The following is a 23,417-nucleotide window of genomic DNA, read 5'->3' as shown; positions in this document are numbered from 1 at the left end:
TTAAACTGTTTTTTAACAATCTGAAAGTTTGGATAGAAGCAAAGATAGCAAAGATCTTTGAACAGTACATCTGCATGTGATGTGAGTTGTAATGGTTATAATACAGATTTTCTTTTCTATTCATCCAAATTGAATAGCAGAGAGCATTGTACTGTTAATACAATTACTATTCAAATTCACTGCAGATCTTCTTTTCCAGTTAACCATAAAAGTTTTGGCCTTCACTGCAACTGCCTGAGTTTTATGTGATGTATTCTGAATTTATAATTTGTGAACTGCTGCACATAATTGGGATCATCAGAATTCTGAAATATGTTTGATGCATCTCAAAAAAAAGCTGATTTTTTTATCTTTTTATGTTTTTTAATTGCATTCAGGAGAGGTTCAGAGAAACTAGATGTCAGTTTTTATCAAACTTGTTCAGATCATGTCTGCAGCTGCATTTTTCTTAAGATATTAGTATGCTAAAAGTAAGGGATGCTTCTGGGTAACAGGGTATAAAAGTAGGTCAATATACAAAGACATCCTCTCAGTGACAGATTTATGACTTAAAGCAATAGAGCATCCCAAGCTACTTGTGTTTTGAATTCTAATATTGAATTTTCAAGTAAAGATATGAAATTAATATACAATCCTTCAGCATTTAGAACTAGCAAGTTCTCTTCATTTAAATCTGTCAATGGAAATTTCAATTCTAGGTTAAATTTTTCCTAAAAATTCAAAGTTAGTGGAATCACTAGATTATCTTATTCTTTCTTTCCTCTTAAAGAAAGTTCTTGCATCTTTACATTGTACTGAATGGTGCTATCTCTATAACATCAAAGAGTTGAAAATGGCAAGTTTAACTAGCTACAAAAACTATCAGAAGTACAGGTTTGGGGCAATTAATGAATAAGTTCATATTCATTAATGTAGGTTTATATGAGTGTTGGAAAACGAAACAATGTTTGCAGTTGTTGATCTGTTCCCAAAGCCTGCAATAGCCTCAGTAATACAAGTGCTTAAAAGCTGGGGGCAATGGAGAGCCAAATAGTTAAATTACTTACCTATTAAAGAATGTTGAGTTTAATTACACCATACATTTTCTGTTTATTAAATCTTTGCAATGCCATCTCTTCTCAGCATCTGTGGCTTATTTGGAAGCATTACTAAGGGACTCCATTTTGACTTTTTTGACTGAAATCATTCATTATAATTATACATTATGCTACCCAAGCCTGTTGGTATTGTTCTTATTTTCTGCCTATGACCAAAGTTTTTTTCATGTTGAGTAATGCATGACAGTCAGAAGTTCAAGATTTTAATCACTAGCAGAAAAATAACTCTGGAATGTTTGAGGGATTCACAGACATTTGCATACGATAGACTAGTCACAGTGACATTTATGCACAATGGACCACAAGACCCCAAACCAGCCACAAATTTAGGGCAACACCAGCTATGGGAAAACTGCATCTCAGATAGCTCTTAGAGAAAACATATGTCTTGACATTTCTAGGGAGTGTTACTCTGGTTGGTCACTTCACCTACCTTCTGAATCCTTTCAGATCAGTGGGTACTATGAATTAAAATATCAGTAGTAGAATACCATTTTTCTTTCTATGAAACACTCATTAATAAGAGGTTTTCTTGCACAGTAGGAGAAAACTGAGACTTCAAGAAAGAGCTGGTTTAATTTCCATGGTTATTTTTTACATTGCACCTGGGTCATGCAACTAGCATGATCTGTTTTCATTCATTATCTGTAGTACAATATATTCTCAAGGCTTGAAATAGAGCGTAATCCCATTGTGCTAGGCATAGCACAGACACAGAAGACAATTGTTTCACTGTAGAACTTACAATATAAAGGGGAACGTAATTGTAAAAAAACCCTCACCAGACTATGATACAATCAGGCTTGTCAAAATGAAGTTACAAATACTCTTAGAAGCTCAGGCAGCATAAAGTCATGGAGACACCACCTTCTGAGTTCTTCTGTGATCTATTGAACAATTTCAATTTTGATTTTCTACTTTAGAAAGAAATGTCAATAGTAAGAAATTCCTCCATTAAGAACCTTAAAACTTGAACATCTACAAACTTTACTTCTGGGAAAAAACAAACAAACAAACAAAACAAAAACCAAAAAACCCACAACCAAACAAACAAATAAACCCCCAAAACCACAGGAATAAGTCATACTACAGTAAATAATGTGGTCCTTTTTCTAAAAAAAGAAACTTACACCAGCTAAGGTCTCAGCTGTCACACCCTATCCAGTGTGGGCTGCACTATTCCTGGGCACAAGAAATCCAAAGATCACTTAGAGAGAGTCCAGTGATGAACAGTGAGAGTGAAAAATGTCTAGAAAACATTTTGGTGAAAGCCGATTCTTTATGTCAACACTGATAATCATCTGCACTGTCAAGACATGAGAAATTCTTTTGTGAATTACACACTGGCTAACATAGGTCCTCATACAGAGACCTCCCCAGACTGAGGAAGTACAACAAAATAAATGCACAGAAAAGGAAGCGATGAAGGCAGGAGGGCAGCAAGCTGTTTCTTTCCAGAAGAGAAGAAATAGGCAAAATGTTACAATGTGAAATCCTAGTGGCTCGGCTTGCCTGCCCAAGGCATGCAGGAAGAGGCTCTGGAGACAAGGAGCCAGAAGGAACCTTCATAAAAAGTGCATTGAACTGTGATACCATAACATGTGGAAGTGAAAAAAAGATTTAAAAGACAAGGCTAAGAGAAAAAAGGTTTTCTTGCATGCCGTTCATTGATGAGAATATACTCTGGTGAACTGAAAGTCTGAGAACTCCAAATGGATTTTTCCTGTAGAATTGTATATGTCTAACACTGAATCAGACAGCAATAACTGATCAATAATATAAATGCAGCAAATGAAGTAATTAGGTTGTTAGCAAAGGCAAGTTTCTTTTGAAGTTTAGCATTTGGGGAGTACCATGTGAGGCTGAAAGCCTTCTTGCCTGAAGCTTTTGCTGAAGATAGTCTTGGGTGAAGAATTACAGAAAAGACACTGGAAAGGACATTGGGCAGTCACTTAATTTTCTCTCTGTAATGCCCAATAGCAGGGTCCACAATGTCACATTCCTCAGAGAGACTAGTTTAATATGTTCTTTAAAACCCTCAACAAACACTGATTTCACAGCCTCCTTATACAATCTGTTGAGTTCTTAACTCTCTGGCCTGTTAGATTTTGCTCAGTATCTATCCTAAATTTTCTTTGCTCCCGTTTAAGCTTCTCAAACCTTGCTCTACCTCCAGTGTGTATAGGAACAGTTTATTTGCTTCCCCTTTACAAAAGCTTTAAATATTTTCAACTATAATTATGTCTCAAATTAGTCCATTCTTCATATTCAACAAAACTACCTCCTTCATTCTTTGCCTTCAAGTTTTGTTTTCCTAATTTTTCTGATTATTTCCTCTGAAATTTTATCTATTTTTTCCATGTTTGTCTTGACCTGCAATACCCCACATGGACATGATACTTCAGTTGAAGTGTTATTTGTTGCAGACTAGAATGAAAGAAATATTAAATGGGCTCTACACTACTTTCTATTTATATAGTCTGCTAAAAATATTTTTTTATTTTTCCTGGAGGACTGTGATTCTTTCCCTGTTTTGATTTTGTGCCATTGATTATTCCTACACATATCCAATATTTTTCAATTTTCCCTGTTGAATAGCCTCCTACTTTTTAAGAATATTTTACAAATTTGTTGAGATAATTTTAACTTCCAGACCTCTCCTCCAAAGTGCCTGTGCCCTCTCCCAGCCTGAAGTTGTCTGCAGATTTAATAAGCAAACTCTCAATTCTTTCATCCAAGACTTTAATGAAAATACTGAATGAGCTCAGGACAGAGCTCCATGGAACTCTACTCAATATGAAAACTTTCCAGTCTCACAGTTAACTATTGACAGCTGCTCTCTGATGACCTAAATAATTTTGGTTTAGACAAATCATCAGTCTGACCATTGTAGGAAGAACCATTGAGGAGATGCTGTGAGGAAGATACTAGCCTAAAATTTTAGAGATAGGGGAAGAATTTTTTAGTAAGCAATGTAAGTTGTTATTTGTAATGCTCTTCTGTATATCTATGGTGTCTTATTTGCATTACAATTAATAAATAGCACTCTGAAATACAATGTCTGAAATGCAACTGAACCATCTTATCTTTTATGCATTTGTACACTATGTATATGATACTCAGACTTGATTAATGACCCTTTCTTTGGTGGGTGCAGCTCTGATGAGAAAGGAGCTGTCCCATTACTGTCCTTTCTATCAGACCTGTCTCCTGTGCCACAGGGTGCAAGTCTCACAGGTCACTTAGAAGGTGGCAGTAAGGTTATGAACTAGGAACTGCACTTTTTGAGAGTGATCTCACTCTCAGTCCTTGCCTGACCCTCTAACTCATAAGGGAATTTCTCTGCCTTGTTATAGTTTGACAAACTTGAGGACACAGAATGGATGAACACAAAAAAATTGAAAGACACAAAACCAATGAACACAAAAAAGCCAGACTGAAAGTCATTAAGTATCAGTAGAGGATGCTCAGCCCCAGAAGGCAGTATTTCCCATGTCCCAAAGCTGAGTACTGCTGGGTACCCCTGTCCTTCCCAATCTAACAGCCCTCAGAGTGGCAGAACTTTCAATTTCAACACTTTCATCAAGACGCATAGAAAAGGACCACAGGAAAATGCAACCAAGACAACTGAATTTTTTTGAGCCTGCATGTATTATTCCTTTGTGAGGTTTTTCTTCCCTCTAGGAGACAATGTAGATGAACAAAGATAATCAGAATTCAGGCTAATCAAATTACAAGTTCAACTCAGCTGTTTCTCTTTTTCCTTCATATGGCTTACTTCACTATAACATGTGACACACAGATATCCTTTTTTTAACGCATCTGACACCACTCCTCTAAGACAGTACTATTGTGCCCACTAACAGATAGGAACTGAGGTAACTATCTGGAATGGGGTTAGGTTGAAGTGCTGAAAGCTGCAAGCCTCTTGCAAGTTGCTTGGATCCCAGATAGAAATTTGCTGCTCAGAAGTTTGTGGGGAAAGTCAAGCAACTCTAAATAGGGTTGATGAGACCGATTACACTGAATAAGGGAGCTGCCTAAGATAGCCATTAAGGAAATGCTAAAGAGAAAGGCTTATCTAAACTCCAACTATTTCTAGTTTTGATGCCTAACTCTAGGCTGAGGGCAGGGACTCAAAGTCTCTCCAAGATGAAGTATCTATGTCAGAACAGCATTTAAGATCTGGAACTCTCTTTGAAGGGATGATCCCATCCTGCAGATAAGAACAGGATGACAAGTATTTGATGCCCTCCTTGACCAAGGGACCCCAGTGATTCGGGATGAGCACCTGCCAGAGCAGGACTGTGGAGGCCTGGGAAACTTCATAATTGAAACCTGCCCTTCTGAGGATTTATCTAAATGTTTTGTAGCTCACACTCTTAAATTAATATTGGGGCTCAAAGATTATATTAGTGCCAGCGGCACTGATGTGACTTGGTGTTTCTGGGTGTATATGACTAGCTCAAAGTCACACAGCACAACCTAGAAAGGATTGAAGTGAGTGTTGTGAGACCAGCAACAGTTCACCATCCCGACATTAGTTAATACCAGATAGATCTTTCTGGGAACATTCTAAGAGCCATCACACACAGTGTCTCTCAAGTCAGGATGCTGAAGCAAGGGTCTGCCTACAGACAGACAAGATCCTAGTCTCCCCAGCACGAAGCTTTCCTCCAGAGATGGAGACAACTGGAAGAATTCCACAGGCCTCATTTCGTACAATTGCTCTTCATTAATGGAGTTGGTTTGCTCCCAGATACTTTCCACTAACAGGCTTATTGAATAAATAACAAAATGTACATGCATGAAACATAATGAACATAATGGTAAATAGTATCAGTCCAGTTCATGAAGCACCAATTAATGTGAACACAACATTCACCACACATGGTTTAATGTTGTCTGCAGATAGGCATACCTCTGGTGATATTGGTGATTTATCTCCAGGTAATTCCCATTTTTAATTACCAATATAAAGTACAGTAAGACATACATGAAAGTACTCTTTATGTCCAAATAGATTCCTGGTGGCTAGATGAAGGTTAAAACTCCTTTTGGCTAATTGCCTCAATTTAATACTGTTAGCAGATGCATTTATAGTTTTAAAACCCTTTTTATGATGTCTAAGTAATTGCATCAATTTGGCAACCATCTACTTAATTTTAAACAGTTTTAACATAATGCCTGCAGTTGAAAACAATTCTTGTCAATGTTACATAAATTGGCTCATTTTAACTGTGGTTCTTTTTTCTGTGAAAAGGGGCAATTTGAACAATTACTCTGCATTGAAAACAGCTTTTGTCAGTGCTAAATTGAGTCACTTGAACTGTTATTTACATGTGTTATAAAATTTTATTTACTGTCAGAGGACTTTTCTTGCAATTGACTTTTCATTGTAACTCTTAGATTTTGTTTATAGTAAAATGGTTCATTTATTGCCTTTTATTATGTGTTCCTCATTGGCAGCAAAGTTATTAGAAATGGACTTTTTTTAAATAAAATTAATCTCCACTCAGCACTACTCAGGTAAAAATCATTACCATTATTTACTTCCAGACATAAAAGGACATTTTTTGAAAGCCAGGAGAGTCACTGATTGAGTTTTCATCATCTTCCATCTCAAAGCCCAGCTTCTCTCAGCACTCTGTAGACATTTCCATTATATTCACTGGTTTTGACAGGTTTTTGTTATTGACAGAACTGTCACGGTAGCTGTAGATGTGGCAATTAATCCCATACAAGATTCAAAATATCCACTGCTCATTAGCAACAGCTAGTCATGATAAAAGACACCCCCATCAGTACTGACATCAGTTGTGTCACAGATATCTTGCATCTTCACAGACAAATCCAAGTGGTTGTTAAAAGTGCCAGCTTGCAAGCTTTGGTGAGTAAAGTCTTATTTGAGCAGAAAAAGATGTGACACAGTTTGTTTTCCCTGCACTGCCCTTTCAGACTGTGTCGTGGATCAGTGGAGAGCTCACCTGAGATGAACAGTTTGTCCTCCAACAGCTTGCGAGGTCCTCTGACAGAAGGAATCAGCTCGTGTCAGTCATGGCAGGGCTGTGCACATGGGCACAGTGAAAGTTCTTAATAAAAAGAGCACTGGTGTAGTTGTCTGACATTTTAAAATATCAGCTTGCCTCCACAGAAATGCAAAACAAACGTACTTGGTTCAGTGAAGGAGTTTGGATTTCATGTGGATTTCAGCATCCTCACACCCACTACAATAAGGCCTTCTTTGCTTGTCCTGGAAGGCAAAGGGAGGAAAGCTTGGTCATGCCTTGGTCTAGTGAGTGGATTTAGTGACCTCTCTAGATCCCCTTCAATCTGTTTTATTCTGAGAACTCTTCAGATTATTCTACCTCCATCCTCTGTACTGTACCCTGTCTCTTGCAACCTTTCCTCAGTCCTAGGAGTGCTTTGCCTTCTTGTTCACATGCTCTGCTTCTCGTTGACAGTTTCTTGGTTTGTTTCTTGCAGATCAGCAAGCTGTTTCATTGATTTTCTGATCACACACAAGTTCTTCTCATTCATATTATAGGTGCAGCTTGTGGAGGGTATTGTCAAGGTCTTTTGTCCTCATCTTCTTGAGGCTGATGTCTCAGGGTTTCACTGAAAATTAAGTACAGATCTCTGTTTGTTTTCTTCGATGCTGTGGTATGAATGATTCTCTTGTGCTAATGGCAGAACTGTCACAGGCAGAAGAATCTGTTGTGTTTACTCAACAGCAGTGGCAGCAAATTGCTGTTATTCAGGACAGTTTTATATTTCTTTAATGCCATTATCTGTTTTGCTACCAGAATCCCAAATGTTTTTCGTCTTGGTTCCAAGGACTTCTTTGACTTTCTTTGTCCTTTTTTTTCAGTCTGTTTTTGCAACTGTGGCAGCAGAAGAGCCAGATGCCATCTCTTTCCTCCAGTTTAAAGAACTACAGCTTTTTCGTCTATCTCTGCCTATGCACGCTCACTGTGTAAGTATTCAGAGACAGGTATGCTTAATTTTTACAAAACAATTACTTACTCTGCACATTTGGGAATTTTCCAGTGAGTCAGACTGATTTAAGGTGGGTTGTTTTTTTTAAAATCTCTGTTTACTACCAGATCAGAACTCAGTCTTAAGCTGTACTATACACTAAAAAAACGTTCTCTTCATAGCCATCCACTGAAGCCACTCTACACAAAACAGTGAAGCTAATTGGCATGGTAAACCAATCCATTAATTCTGAGTGCTTAAAATGTTTTGCAGTTCTAGACTTCTGAAAATCTGGTCCGCATCTGGGAAGCCTTCTTATACATCATAAAGCTGCTGTTCATTACAGGGTACCACGTAGCCCATCTGCATGTCTGGACTATACAGACTCACAGTACATACTCTTCAACCCATACTGGTTTCAGCCAGAGGCTGATTAACCTCATATCTGGTGTCAGACAGAGGGCCCACAGCTGAAGTCTCTAGGGGATGACAATTAAGTTTTTAGCTTCCAAAATGTGAAAGGTAGTTCTATTTAATATGAGAATAAAAGAAAATCTTTCAAATATTTTGCTAAAAAGAGAATTGTACTGAACTATCCCTTGAGGTGGAATATAACAGGCATAGTCATATAGCCATAATATTAATTCAGAGTAATTTTTCTTTTATTGCCTTGATCACTTTCAACCAGGGAGGGCAGGAGATTAAAACAATTCTCCTATCTCTTTCCCTAATGCCCAAATCACCAAGCTCAGAGTCTCTGAGGAAATTTTTAAATGCACTTCTACATTTTCATGAAACATTTTGGTTTAAATGAAACATACTTTGGAGACATTTTAGCTAGCAAAAATGTTCTGAACTCCTCTGCTCACCTGGTACCCCCATGAATGGTGCTCATTCAAGTGGGGAAGCTTACCTTCCTCTTTCAAATGAGCAATATTGTCTCTGAAACTCAAGAAACTCCCCTAGGCACCCTGTTGATAGTCATCAGCTCCTCTGTGTCATGCCCTCCATTCCTAACCAAGCACTTACAAAAGCTACCAGTGCTCCTCTACTCAGATCTAATAACTTGTGTTTATGTTTGGCCCTATCTGGACTCAGGCTGGGCAAAACTCTCTACCAGCTTCGGTAGCATGGAAGAATAATCTGTAGCTGTCCACAGATACTGTGCAGAGATTCCTTTCCATCCTCCTGGTCTTCTGCACTGTTAACTCCATGAGGATATCTCTCACTGCCATGAGAATGATTAACAGATCCAGGCATCACAGGCCATTCCCAGTGCAGCATACATAAACATTGTCTAAACCCAGTATGTGCTCCTATAAGCAAAGACTGAACCACATCTCTGAACAACTGGGAGTGTGCACATATCCTTGACACTAGTCACTTTGGAGTGCTTCGTTTCATAGCTTAACACTATTAGAGTATTGCTTTGTCGTGTATGATTAGATCTAATTTGGATGAGACCCTTTTTCATGAGATGCTGTGGTTATTTAAATATCCTTAAATCTTTAGTGAAGTGGTGGTTTAATTTTTGCAGCAGGTGCATCAGTTTAAATTTTGGCAATCAAGCATGGACCCCTTGTCAGATTCATGAGGCTGCATTTCAAAAACAGCAGATAGCTGAAAGATGAGAAATGAAAGACTGATTATTGAATGGTTTCTCTGTGAGCATTTCCATTTGCAGCACCTATATTTGAAAGCCACTTTAGTCAAACAGGTAATCTAAGAATATCCTGGAAAATTCAGATAGAGACTGAAAAGCCCAAAGTAAAGGGCAAAGAAGTTATAGGAATAGAAGTCCTCTCTATGTCCTTGTCATAGACTCCTTAAATGGTAAATGCTTTTACATCTGCATGAATGGATTTTAATTAAATGTATTCATAAATAGAATACTGAGATGACACATCTTGTTGCAAATACAATCTGTCAGCATCTGGAAAAGATGGTGCTCTGTCAGCTAAAGCAAATAGAGGAAGCCTGAGTCCTTTCCCCTGTGAAGATGAGAGAAGTGCTACCTCTGTTAACTGAGGATGACCCACGTGGTCCCTTATTTCTCCAAGTTACAATGAAGGCCCGATTCTCAGATTTTTTAGATCCAGGCTGACCGGATTTGGTAACAAAATTCTGAAACCCCATGTTAAAAACTACTACAGGAGAGAATCCATCTATCAGCATCCATCAGCTGAGGTAGGAAGCATATCCTCCCTTCATCCTTCTCTAAAAATGCCTTCATGGAAAATAAAAGAAGATGCAGGTATATGCCAACAATAAAATAATGTGGACATCTGTTGTGGGCTTTCTTGCATTTTAACATCATGGGCACCTGTTAAAGAATAGGGTCATTTTGAATAATAAATTTGAACAAATGAAGGGACGGCACATAAGAAGGATGGGCTGTGTGCCAGTACCATCACTGAGTGCCACACTGTGCACACTCAGCCACCTGCCATGTACAGTGGGGATGCGTTAAGCATGCCAAAAGCAACTTATTTTAGGTTTTTTTCTTTACATGTTTTCATGCAATATTTTTTTGACTGACTGCTTTAAACCATCTGCAAAATGTAATGCAAACAACTCAGTCTTAAGCACAAATACTTCACTAAGATTTTCCCTCAGTTTACATATCTGAGACAAAGTTAATTTACATATTAGCACGCTGTAGGTGTTCACCTTGGTACCTGGTGTGGTCTACAGTGCATATTATCACAGCAGGTCTTGCAAACGGAGGCCTCTCAGCTCTACTGTCATGTAATAACAGCACTCACCACGTCTGCATGGGTATAGGAGAAGAGAAGCAAAGCATAAACCTGGGCCCAGCAGGGATCTGGCAGGTTTTTGTGTAAGATACTAAGCAACAACTAGTGACACAAGGGTTTGGAAAATTACTTTGGTAATAAAAACAACCGCAGCTTTTGTAGATTGTTTAATTAGCACAAAGTGATACAGGCAGTAGGTATACATTTTCCAGGAGAGAGCTATTTACTAGGCACACCAACTGTGTCATGTTATAGTAAATCTGAGGGGAAGTTGTCTAGGCTCAGCAGTACATTTCTCCATTCATTAAGACCAAGCAAGGCCCTTCCTGAAGTCTGACTACCACTCAGCATTTCCTTTCTTCCTAAGACAGTGAGTATACTTACCATCAGTGCTTCCACATGTTCTTAAAAATAGTCACTCTCTTCTAAACCCTTTTGGAATTTGGTCAACTACCATCTTCTTGGAATGCCTTTTCTAACAGAACAACTAATTAATTTTTTTAAACTTGAATACACCATACATCCAAACCTTGAAAAGTTTGCCACATGTTTTTGAAAGCATAGACAGACTAATAAACGCCAAAGCCAAATACACAGGGAAGGCATGAGAGATCCCTGTCTGGGAGTGGGATCAGTGTTGGGAGAGAGATAAAACATAATCCCAGAGACTGTGATGTATTTTAATGAAGAGCATTTCTTAACAGTTATAATGTTTGACCCTTAGCCCTTTATTAGTCTTTTATTATCCATCTGGAGTGCTAATTGCCTTGAGTCTTAAATACTTCCAGCTGATTTGTGGCTATCTCAGAGCATATTCTTAAACAAAAAGAATCAGAAGAAAACAAAAGTAAGAACCCTGAGCATTATTACATGAGTGCGGTTATGTGTGGTTATGTTGTGTCCATACTTGCAGTGTGGCACAGTGCAACTTAGTGCTAGAGAAAAATGCAAGAGTATGTGCTGTAATTTTGATATATGTTACTGCTTGGGCCCTGCATTTCAGAGCTACTGACCACATGAAACTGCTGAATTCAGCTACAAATTCAGTATTTATGAAAACTGATCCTCAGAATGTATATGCTTATACTTATTCCTAGATATCTAGGCATATCCTTGGGGAACTGGTATCCTTTTTTATCCTTTGTTCATCTGGTGAGCTGCCAGTTAGGCTTCTGGTTCCTATTAACAATTGCTAAGTGGCGTATGTGATGTTTCTCATGGAAAAGACTGCAGCAAATAGAGCCTGATTAGAGAGGTCCCTTTCCACAAATTTTACATTTTACCAGTAGCCATAGATTTTCAATCATATTACTGTTATGTTTCATTAAAGGCACAGAAAAGATGTAGTTGGACAAAACTGCTTTGGACATAAAGATCAACAGAAAGATAGAGCCCAGATGAGCTGGGGGTGTGAAGGCATTCAGTCTCTCAACTGTAGACATCAGCATAATCAAAGACACATCAGTTTCTTAATACTTCCATATACAGTGTTGTCATTTCCATTTCACAGGTGGAGAACACAGGCACGGTGAACCTGAATTGGATTGCACCACACCAAGTTTATGTCCAACGTCTTGCACCAGAGAAATCATAATCCAGGACTGTAGCACAGGCTGGGATCTACCTGGCTGAGGAGCAGCTCTGTGGAAAGGGACCTGGGATTCCTGGTGGACGACAAGCTCAGTGTGAGTGAACAGCGTGCTGCGGTGGCAAAGAAAGCCAAGAGTATGATAGGTTGCATCAGTAAGGGCATCACCGCCAGAGATAAAGAAGTCATTATCCCACTCTACTCAGCGCTTGTCAGGCCACACCTGGAATTCCTCTGTTCAGTTTGGGTCCCCATCATGCAAAAAAAAGATGTGTATAGGCTGGAAAGCATCCAGAGAAGGACCACAAAGATGACCAAAGGACTGGGTAGCCTGCCGTATGAGGAAAGGCTGAGACAACTGGGGTTGTTCAGCCTTGAGAAGAGAAGGCTTAGGGGAGACCATGTTCCAGTATTTAAAGGGTGGATACAGAGAAGATGGAGACTCCCTTTTTACAAGAAGTCACAGGGAAAAGACAAGAGGCAATGGGTATGATTTACACCTGGGGAGATCCCCGTTGGACACAAGAAGAAAATTTTTCACAGTATCAGCCACTGGGATAATCTCCCCAGGGAAGTGGTGGTGGATTCCCTAGCATTGGATGTTTTTAAGACTCAGCTGGACAGGGTGCTGGGCCATCTTGCCTGGACCATGCTTTTGCCAAGAAAGCTTGGACCAGATGATCCTTGAGGTCCCTTCCAGCCTGGTATTCTGTGATTCTATGATCCTATGATTCATCTTAAAATTCAGCAACTGTCCTTTCAAATGTAATACAAGCTGCACATAAAACATGCCCAACTGCTTTAAATGCACAACAGACAGAACTAGACAGCTCTGAACACCTCCAGAGAGCAGTTTAGAAAGCCCAAATGAGGAGTTTGCATGATCAATAGCAAACATTAAGCACAGGTCCTCAGCCCTTCTCTTACCATATGAAATGCATCAGTGCCACTGTCTGTCCTCCTGCATGGCAGCCTACTGCCCAGGGACCCTTGCTAAGCAAAGGCAAGCCCTGAATCTAGGCTGGTCGCAGTCTGGAAGTTTCTGCCTGAGCTCCCTAGTCCAGAGAGGTTACCCCACATTGGAAGATGAGGCATTCATGGTAAGAATACTCCTCTGCCTCCCTGCTCAGTCCAGACCACTATAAAGCTGGGGAACATGAGGCTTGGGCTGAGAGAATGGCAGCTTCAGAAAGTCCGATTTTTACCTATACAATTATACCTTTAGAAGACAGCAGTGTCATGTGATGTCTTTCACTCTAGGTTATTTCTGATTTTGTCCTACAGATGTCAGATGCATAAATACTCTTACGGGTGGGTATGACAGATCTGCAAGCATATGCATGAAGTAACCTTTTGCATCCAATTGCTTCTGCCTGGTCATTGGTAACATGACTTTCTTTGACATTTAACATTACTTCATTGGTTGTATATTTGCAGTATCTGGGTCTGTGTGTCCAAAAGTCTTTGTTCATGCTGTGGTACAGCAAGACCAGTAAGGGCATAAAGATCTGACGGCACTACAGAAACCTTCGCTTTGCAAGCAACAGTAGTTGAGGTAAAGGCCCTCTCTTGCATGACTTTAAATTTTACTATATTAGCAGCTATTATGAAAACAGTGGATGGAGACACTCTTTTATCTCTTCTGAACATTATGTTTCTCCTGCTGCAGGGATTACCCCAATAGATGGACACATAAAGGAAACCAACTTTTCGTTCCTTTTTTTTTCAGACTACTGCAGCATTGTTTTCTTCTGTTCACCACACAGCAGGGAGCAATTCATCTCTTTCAGAGGCTATATTGGTTTTGTTTTCTTTTTTACACACCGTATTGCCACAGTACTTCAGTTTTAGCAGAGGATGCTCTCTGTTTAACCTGTAGCCATAACACCTCTCTGGAAATATTTCCTTCATGCAAGTGTTTGACTTGCATTTTTAGAAGCTCCACTGAAGATGGAATTGTGAAGAAAGCCACTTTGATAAAACAGTTACTTTCTTATGATCACTGCCATTAAACAGAGAAAAAAACAGCTGTGACTATTGCAGAAGAGCACAAATAGATAACCAACCATTCCTTTAAAAGTAAAGATGAAAAGTAAAACATACTGGGCAAATCGAACATGAGTTGAAAAGGATCTGGCTGCTTTTCAAAGCAGTCAGTATACTTTAATTTGGGTGTTAATACTTATCTATATTTAGAATTTTACAGAATGGCAAAAAACTTACCAGAGAGCCTACCTGATTTCTTTATTGATATAAAAATATATTGACAAGTTAATAGCTACTTGATTAATATAAAAAGACTGGAGAACTTCATTTACCCTGTACATCTTTCTCCTGTCATGGGAAGCTTTATCTCAAAAGTTACTGCATGGTTCATGCCGTATGGTCCACTTATTCTTGTTCTTTGATGATATTAGTTACATAATGGCAAAACTGTGAACTTTGGTGCATATCTTTTTGAAATGAGATTTTTCCCTCCTGCAACATTAACTTAGTGTCACTGGCTTCTCAGAAAAGGCAGAAAAGTTAATTCCTCACCTACAGGACTTTAAAATATCCTCTTCTGTCTGTTGGTACTTCACTGTCAGTTCATCCGGACCAAAAATAACACAGTGGTATATACTGCATTTTCTGGATTGGAGCTTAAGTTATTGGAAACCTGGGAAGACTAAAATCCTATCTGCTAACGTTAATTATTCTGTAAAATATCTTACCATAATATTAGATTATATGAATTAATTCTGAAGAGCAGTTTAGGTTTCACTTCAATGCACACAACCTGATGTACAGATTAATGAAAAAGGGTTCATGATGATACTACAATATAAGTCAAAATTTCAGCAGTATTTCTGGCACTGATAGGCTAGCTGATTTTATCTCATAGGCTGATCACTGGATATAACCGCCAGTAGAATATTTTTTTTTCCCAGTTAATTAGATGTAGAAAACAGGAAACATATTTTTTAATATATATGAAAGACTAAGCGAAGATGTTTCCCAGATGGAAGCTTCTCAAATTCTCTGATGGCTCTTAGTTATTGGCAACTTGTCCGTTTTCCATTTTAGAACAATTTCATGTCTTCCCACCCACAGCAAAGAACTGATGTAATTTTGCCAGAGATTATTAAAGATGTTGTGGATGAAATCCTGGCTTTATGGAAGTCAGCAGGCATTTTGCCAGTGATTTAAGCAGAGTCAGGATATTACCTGCCTGTCTATAATGCCTGGAGCTTTACAGCAAAACTAAAGTTGTTCAGTTCTCCCATCAGAGATAAATCTGATCCCCTACTCAACAGTCCAGGTCTTTGAACCATGCAGTAACTTTTGAGATAAAGTTTCCCATGACAGAAGAGAGATGTACAGGTTTTTAAGGGCCCTTCCACATACATTGGTTTGTGGAACTTAACCTTACAAGGCTTTGCTGAAATTAAGGAACTTACTGAATAATTATGAAGTCAATATGAATGTCCATAATAATTTTAATTAAATAATAAAAGTGTGGAAGAATCGAAGTTTTCAGGCTGTGTATTACAAAGAATACTGGAAAAGGTTATTTGATCACAGTATAACCCTGGGTTTCATTGCATCTTCTTGAGAATCTGCCCATCTGGGAGGATTGTAAGTGTGGGAGAGCTGAGCACGCACACGACCGATGTGATCAAGCAATGCCCGTTTATTACAACTAAGAAAGCCCTTTTACAATGTTCTCCCGCACACGTGAGTAACATGCAGTACAAGTCCTCAAGACTGGACACTTAACTTAGCCCGCGCTTTAAACCTTCTTACGATTGGATAAAAAGTGCCACATCAGCCTTGCCAGGCTTCCTGCCTTGTGGAACTTCCCCTTCCATCCCAACCCCTTCCGGGGGTTGTTTGTCTCATCGAGTTTCTCCCCCCTCATTCAGGGTCACATCCTTATCGCATTCTTGCTCAGCTGAGGCTCATATCAGTCTTGTTCTCACACAGGATTGCTCACATGTCCATTCTATCACAGAAATTCCTCTTGAATCCCAACATGTAAATAATTGAAAAAAGTACTAGAATTTAAATCTACAATTATTCACCTATATCCTTACAGTTCTTATTACCCCTTTGAGGTTTAATATCCTTCACTGGTTTCTTGAAACAACACACTGGAAACACACAGATTTGAAATATGTACTGGTCTCCTGAAACATGATAATGACACAGTTGCCATTACTATTTCTAATAATACATTTTTTTACTTCTGATAAAAGCATAAGGAGATGCAAAAGCTCTTGCCCTGTAGGGGACATTGCCAGGTAGAGGAGGTTGGAAAATGGCTGACTAAAGCCACAAAAGAAATATTCCTCAGACAGCTGAGTTCCCTTCCTTCTTCAGTCTCCATGCAGGGTTTACTTGGCAGAGGTTTTGGTAGCAGGAGAGGGGGCTACAGTGGTGGCTCCCTGTGAGAAACTTCTTGAAGTTCCCTCGGCTCCATGTCGGACCCCCTCTAGCCAAGGCTAAGCCAATTATCGATAGTGGTTGTGCCTCTGCGATAACATTGTTAAGAAGGGGAACTAGGAGGGAGTTAGGAGTTGGGAGGAGGAGTTGCAAGGAGGACTTGTATGCAAACACTGAAATCAATGGAAGGACGAGAAAGGGGGGGAAGTGCACCAGAGTAGAGACTCCCTGTATCCCATGGTGAGACAGCAGGGCCACCAATCCCAGCCACCCATGGAGGTCACTGGTGGAGCAGCAATCCGCCTGTGGCCTCTGGAGGACTCCACACTGGAACAGGCAGCTGCACTCAAAGAAGGCCAGGATCCTATGGGAAGAAAGCCCTGCTGTTGTAGTTCGGTGCTGGGGGGACTGCAGCACATGGATGTGACCCATGCCAGAGCATCTGAGGAATAGCTGCAACCTGTGAGGAGAATTTATGACAGAGAAAGTTTGTGGAGAACTGTCTCCCATGAGAGGCACACCACCCAGAGCAGGGAGAAGAATGCAGAAGTGTGCTTCCCCCCTGAGGTGGAAGAAACATCAGACTGACTGCACCCCCCATCCCCTGCCCCCTGCGCCACTGGGAGAAGGAAGTAGAGATATCAAGAATAAAACTGAGCCCGGGAAGAAGGAGGGGTAGGGAGGAGGTGTTTTTAAGATGTGGTAACACCTCTCACTGTCCTATTCTGTCTGTTAAGTGGTGGTGTTAGTATTCTGAATTAAAGTGATGCTCTTTTTCTAATTCCCCTAATAAGTCTATCTTTTGCCCATGACCATAATGGGTGAGGCATCCCTCTCTGTCCTTATCTCGATTCCCGAGCCTTTCACTTCATTTTCTCCTTCACAGCCCTGGAGAAAAGGGTTGAGTGAATGGCTGCATGGTACTCAGTTGCTCTCTGGACTCAAACCATGACAGTTTCTGAGTAAAACAATGATCCCTAGGAGAAGACTTGTAGAAAGAGACGCTGAGGCCAGGCTCCCATGACCAGGTAACTTTCAAGAATGTCTGAATATAAATTAGTATTTCCCTCTATCATGTTAACAGCAGTTAACCTGGCTCAGGGTCCCTATTATGCTAGACATCATATATACAGATAAGAGAATGCTAATACTCTCTTTCAATATAAGGCTGAATGACTGCTTGGAATGGTCACCAGGACACATTAATCAGTACCAGAATGGCTGTTCATCCCATCTAGCATCTTACATGTAATTCCATGGCCATACTCACTCTGGTGCATCTCAGAAGCGGCTGCTGCACATGAACAGATAAATCACCCCATTCGCTCCATCTGTGCAGGCAGACAGTTGTTATGCCATATGTTCAAAGACTCTGACTGGATTTTACTGTGCATGTTGCATAACCATCCTGTGCATATATAGGGTACCTATCTGGGACAATGGAGACCTCTCCAGAAGTATTGTGCCCTGGGCCTCCAAAATACTGAATGCAGTCTTGACAGCTATTCAGAGAATTTACAGCTCTCTGTGGGTAGTCAAAAAACAAATCAAAACATAACAAAACAAAATAGATGAGATACTGGAGTAGGGAGCTTTTTTTGTTTTGTTTTGTTTTAATAATGGAATTTAACAGAAAAAATGAATCTTTGTCCAACTTGTTTCCAAGTAAAGGATGCCAGTTTTAACATGATAAAACAGGTGGAGGGAATGTTGTTAGCTTGAATACATTGGTGATAATTGTCTGCAAAATGGCAATAAAGAAGATACCCAACACTTTTTGTTTGTGTTTATCCAAAATGTGTTAGAGGTATTAACAGCTTTGTCTGACATGGCATGGGCAGAGACAGTATTGATCCATCCCAAACCTGTGGGGTCTTTCATCCCATTACACCTGAAGCACCAGCAGGATCAGCCTGATACCTGCTCTATAAAGTCTGTCTCACAACCAGTTACCTCCTACACCAAACTTGTGTGTTGCTCACACACTGCAAACAAAGCCAGCTCTATTGAAAGCTATTCTCTTTCCCTTTTGTGCATGATCCTAGTTAGTGTTGCAAGAAGGGACATCTTGCATTTTATAAAGGTATTTCCTAAAAGCCACCATTCTAAGATCACGTATTAAAAAATATCTATTTTTATGGAATTGTGAAGAACTAACATAAAGTCCTTGTTTTCTCTGCTTTTATCCAATTCAGTTAAGAGAGGAATAGACTTTCCACAGAGTACAGAGTGATGGTTCCTGTTCTTTCCACTGAAGAGGCAGCATTTCAGCAAACTTACTGGTCTGTCCAATATTGGACATAATGAACACTCTAACAAACTGCCAAGCAGAGTCCAGGAAAGCCCCCAGTCTTACCACAGATTTACATTTTTTAAATAGATTTATCTTGTTGCAATACCCGAAATTCAGCTCAGGGTCTTTCACAAACACAAAAGCAGTGTCAAATCTCACTATTAGTCTCAGGGGAGAACAATGAAAGTACATCACCTGGTGGCAAACAGAACAAGTGAATAATTTTGGATAATCAGTTTATCTTTCTGGCACTCAACCCTCCTAACTTGCAAATATATAGCTGTTGTATCCATTCTCAATGCTGACTGTATTATCAAGAGCAGGATGAAGTTTCTTTTGGCACCTATATATATGTATCTCTCAAAACACCTTAGATCATTCTCCTCCTGAAAGAAGAACAAGGAATTGTATTGCTTACTGGGTTTGGTATAGTGCATTTATCAGGAGAATTTCTTCAGATTATGTTTTGCATTACATTTTTCAAATATTCAGCTTCTAATAGAAAGTGGAATATAAAACCAATAACACTAATAACACTAGTGTAATTGTAAGTAATAACACTAACAGACATTGATTTAAAAGGCAAATTTCATTTCTCTGTGACTGCAAAATAATATCTACTGAGTTTTCTTTGATCTGCTGTCTCTACATGTAACCCCAGCTAGAGTAAATGAGTGGTAAAAAATATCTTTGGCACATATACCCTTGTTATCCCAAAACTATCTATTTCAGTAATATCTAGGCCATCAGTTTAATAAACACAGCAAGACACAAATATTTCTAGGTGCCAACGAAAATAAGTTTCTCCAACAGACAGAAAAGAGCTCTTCTTGTCTATATCAGCTCCATGTTATATGCATGTTGAAAGGATCATCACTTATTGAAAAAGAGACTAAGTGGATAAAATTCATGAGACTGTCAGATAACAACCCCAAATGTATAAATAACAGCTTATGCTGAGTTCTGAAGCTTCCAAAGCCAAACAATTCTTTGATTTTTAAAAGCATGTGTAATTTATGCACATTTTGGTTTTGTAATCTGCAGATTCTGAAGTCTTTTTCCTTGCGGTAGAAGTGCCAAGGATGCAGGTAAATGTTTTTTCCAGCCATGCAGATTGTTAATGTTTCTGTTTCTAGGAGAAAAAACTGTGAATTTGTTGACATTAATAAAAAAGATTTTTTTTCTGTGGACTGATGGGTTGGGTTTTTTTGCACCTGCTCGGTATTTAACAGAAGTCTTTGCAAAGAGAGTGGACACAAGTCCATGGAAGACTTTGAAGGTCTTTAATGTAGACCATGGCAACATCCGCTTAAAATATTTTTCACATTCCCAAATCTTTTGTGAACATGGACAAACTCTTAAAGTTTGTTCAATAGAGGATTTCACAAGCCTTCTCGAACATCTAGTGGTATGATTGACATAATACCTTGAAAACTCTTGCACTTTACATGCATGCCTCACACACTGCTATAGGTCAGCCAGCTTCCTTATGCTCTGCTGCCAATAGGAAGACACATCTAACTTGGATTTCTACATCAATAATTTTCAAACCAACCTGTGCAACTAATATGAAAACATGTCCATCATTCTTAAACACTTCCCAATCTGGAGAAATGCTCTGAGGAGTCAAGGAGTTAGGTTTCCCAGTCTCCTACTTCAAAAGGTGGTAACATACACAGAGATGGGATGGCTTGACATTTGAAAGTGACCTTAAAAACAGCTTTATCTCACGGCAGGCTAAGGTGAAAGAAATAAAAGTGTTTAATTGCTACACACAAAGCAGAAAACACCATTTGCAAAATACAAAGCTACAAATGTACAGAAATTAAAATAAATGAGCACTTATTTGTAAGTTATCCCATATCTGATTAAGGAATTTAGCAAATTATCTAATGATGATGTTTTCCACAGCAACAGCTCTTCACACTGTGCTGTGAATAGCTCAAACTTCAGGCAAAAGTTAACTAATACATTATTTATTATATTTAAATAAAAAAAGCATCAACTATCATACTATATATATATATGTCTGTGCATGTGTGTGTGTGTGTGTGTGCCTGCACATGTATTTTTTACATATGATCTGCCGCTTTGGATTGAGAGCAGATAGGACAGAAACCAACCACTTTGGAACAACATTTGGGGTGAGCTGTCCCTGATCTCTGTCTTTGAGTGACAAGGGGACAGTCCTCAGTTCTCTTCCCTTTCCCTCCCTTCTGCTTCATTCTTTTCTCAAACAGGCCTGTCTCAGTATCACTCTCTTCAGAGAAATCCACCATCCATCTCACTTCATCAAATAGGCTGCCTGTTGCCAGCTGCCCCTCATCCTCAGGGAGTAGCTGATGGTACCATTCCCAGAAGGAAAGAAAAAGCTCTAGAATTAAAAACTCTCCAGTTAAGTGTAGAAAACACATCTTCTGTGATATACTTAGTATCTCACAACATTCAAAAAGGCTAACATCCTGAACTATAAATGGAAAGCCAGGAACTCTATTCTAAGAAGCTGGGATCTCTTTTCAGATTCAGTAGAGAGGTGATGATTGGGAAAGACTGTATGAAGGAAGATGGAAGTAGACAAAGGTGATCACATAATTTCTCAGCAGAGATTTGTGTACAATGTGGCAGTACAGTAGTGACGGTTTGACCCACGTTTTCCTCAAGTGGATCTCTTTACTCTTTGTAATCATCACAGCAGAATTGAGTCTTGTGAATAATGTAAAGCCAATGTCCTGTTTTCATTAAAAGCAGTAGGAATCTTCCCGACGATCTCCACAGACTTGGGCTGAAGTTTAATCATTCTGGCTCTGCCTCACCGTTTCCATCAGGTTTAAACCTGGCAGGCAGAGGCTAGCCAAGGAGGAAGTAAAACAGTTCACTGATGTCTCAGTAACCTCACATCCTGGTATATTAACTTAAATTGCCACCCATTTCTGTTGAAGGCAACACCGAGGCTATGATCTGCAGCGGCTGTAGTTCAGGGCTGCCGCCCATCCTACCACCTGTGCTGCAAGGAGATCAAGTCTTGCAGAGCAGTGGCATGAAGAGATGGGCAAAAGAGCTTCCTCAGCTGCAACAGCTCAACTGCCATAAAAAAAAAAAAAAGTCAGTGGCATCGAGAATGAGCGGCCAGGAAGGTGTAGTCCTGTGTGAGCCTGGCATACAGAAGCGGCATCAGAGGAAGGGCAGACAGTGGTAAGTGAAGCAGACAAATGAGCATCATTATGGAGCTGTACATAAAAAGAAGCCAGATGAAAGGGATGAGGGAAACAGTGACATAAATCTTCACCCCCTTTGTGTATCATATTCATTTGCATGGTTGTTATTTTCATGAGGAGATATTTTTTTCCTTGAGGAGTAATCTGTCAGCTTCCATTAGCCCCTGGACCAGCAAACCTCAGCCAGCAATGATGACCTTCAGTTCTCCTCTCCAAAAGGTGCCATTCCCACACTTCAGGTTTTACGCAGCATGTTTTGTTGTTTACACTGTCTCATAGACCAGATTGTCTGCACTTAACACAAAATAAGGGACTTGAGCTTCAAGAAGTATATCTATGACTCTGATGACTTCAAGTGCTGTTTCACTGATTTATAACAACTTGGCATCAGGCATTGTATTGCATTAAAAACTAATGGCAAAGATTTTACTGTGCCCTGTCCTGGTTCATCTAGAATAGGGTTAGGTTTCCCCAGCAGAGAGAGAGGGGGAAGGGATCTCCAGCCGGGTTATCCATACCATGCTGGCGTCAGGTCCAGGGGTGGAACCTTTTTACCGGGCTCTTTGGTGGGCTCGGTGGCGGGAACCTGTTAGCGGTATTTTTCTGTATATCATTTGTCTTGTTCATTGTTATTGCTGTTTATTGTTATCATTGCTACTGTTGTTGTTCAGATTGTTCTATCACTCTGTTGTATTAAATTTCTTCTTATTTTAGCCCGGGTTTGTGCCTAACTTTCAGCCTGGCCGGCTGCGGGTGTGGGAAGGGCAACGGCAACGTTCTCTCCAGTCCCGGCAGGGCTTAAACCACCATAGCCCATTAAAAATCCTCTGTTAAAGGCTTAAAGTACAATTAAATGTAATTAAAACTATCCACTACATCAATGCGTTTTGTTCTGTACAGTGTGTAAATACCTCTTGTTGCTACCTCATCTTTCATCTCTTGTCTTAAAGACATTGATTTATTAGTTTACAGCTTCAGTAAACTGAGAAAGCCTGATGCTCAGACATCTTACATGTGACTTCTAAGCCTCATTTCTCAAATGTACTGCATGGTTATTTTGACAGT

This window comes from Athene cunicularia, assembly GCF_003259725.1.
Source record: "Athene cunicularia isolate RWA chromosome 1 unlocalized genomic scaffold, athCun1 chr1_part2, whole genome shotgun sequence".
Classification (NCBI taxonomy): domain Eukaryota; kingdom Metazoa; phylum Chordata; class Aves; order Strigiformes; family Strigidae; genus Athene; species Athene cunicularia.
This window is presented reverse-complemented; position numbering follows the sequence as displayed.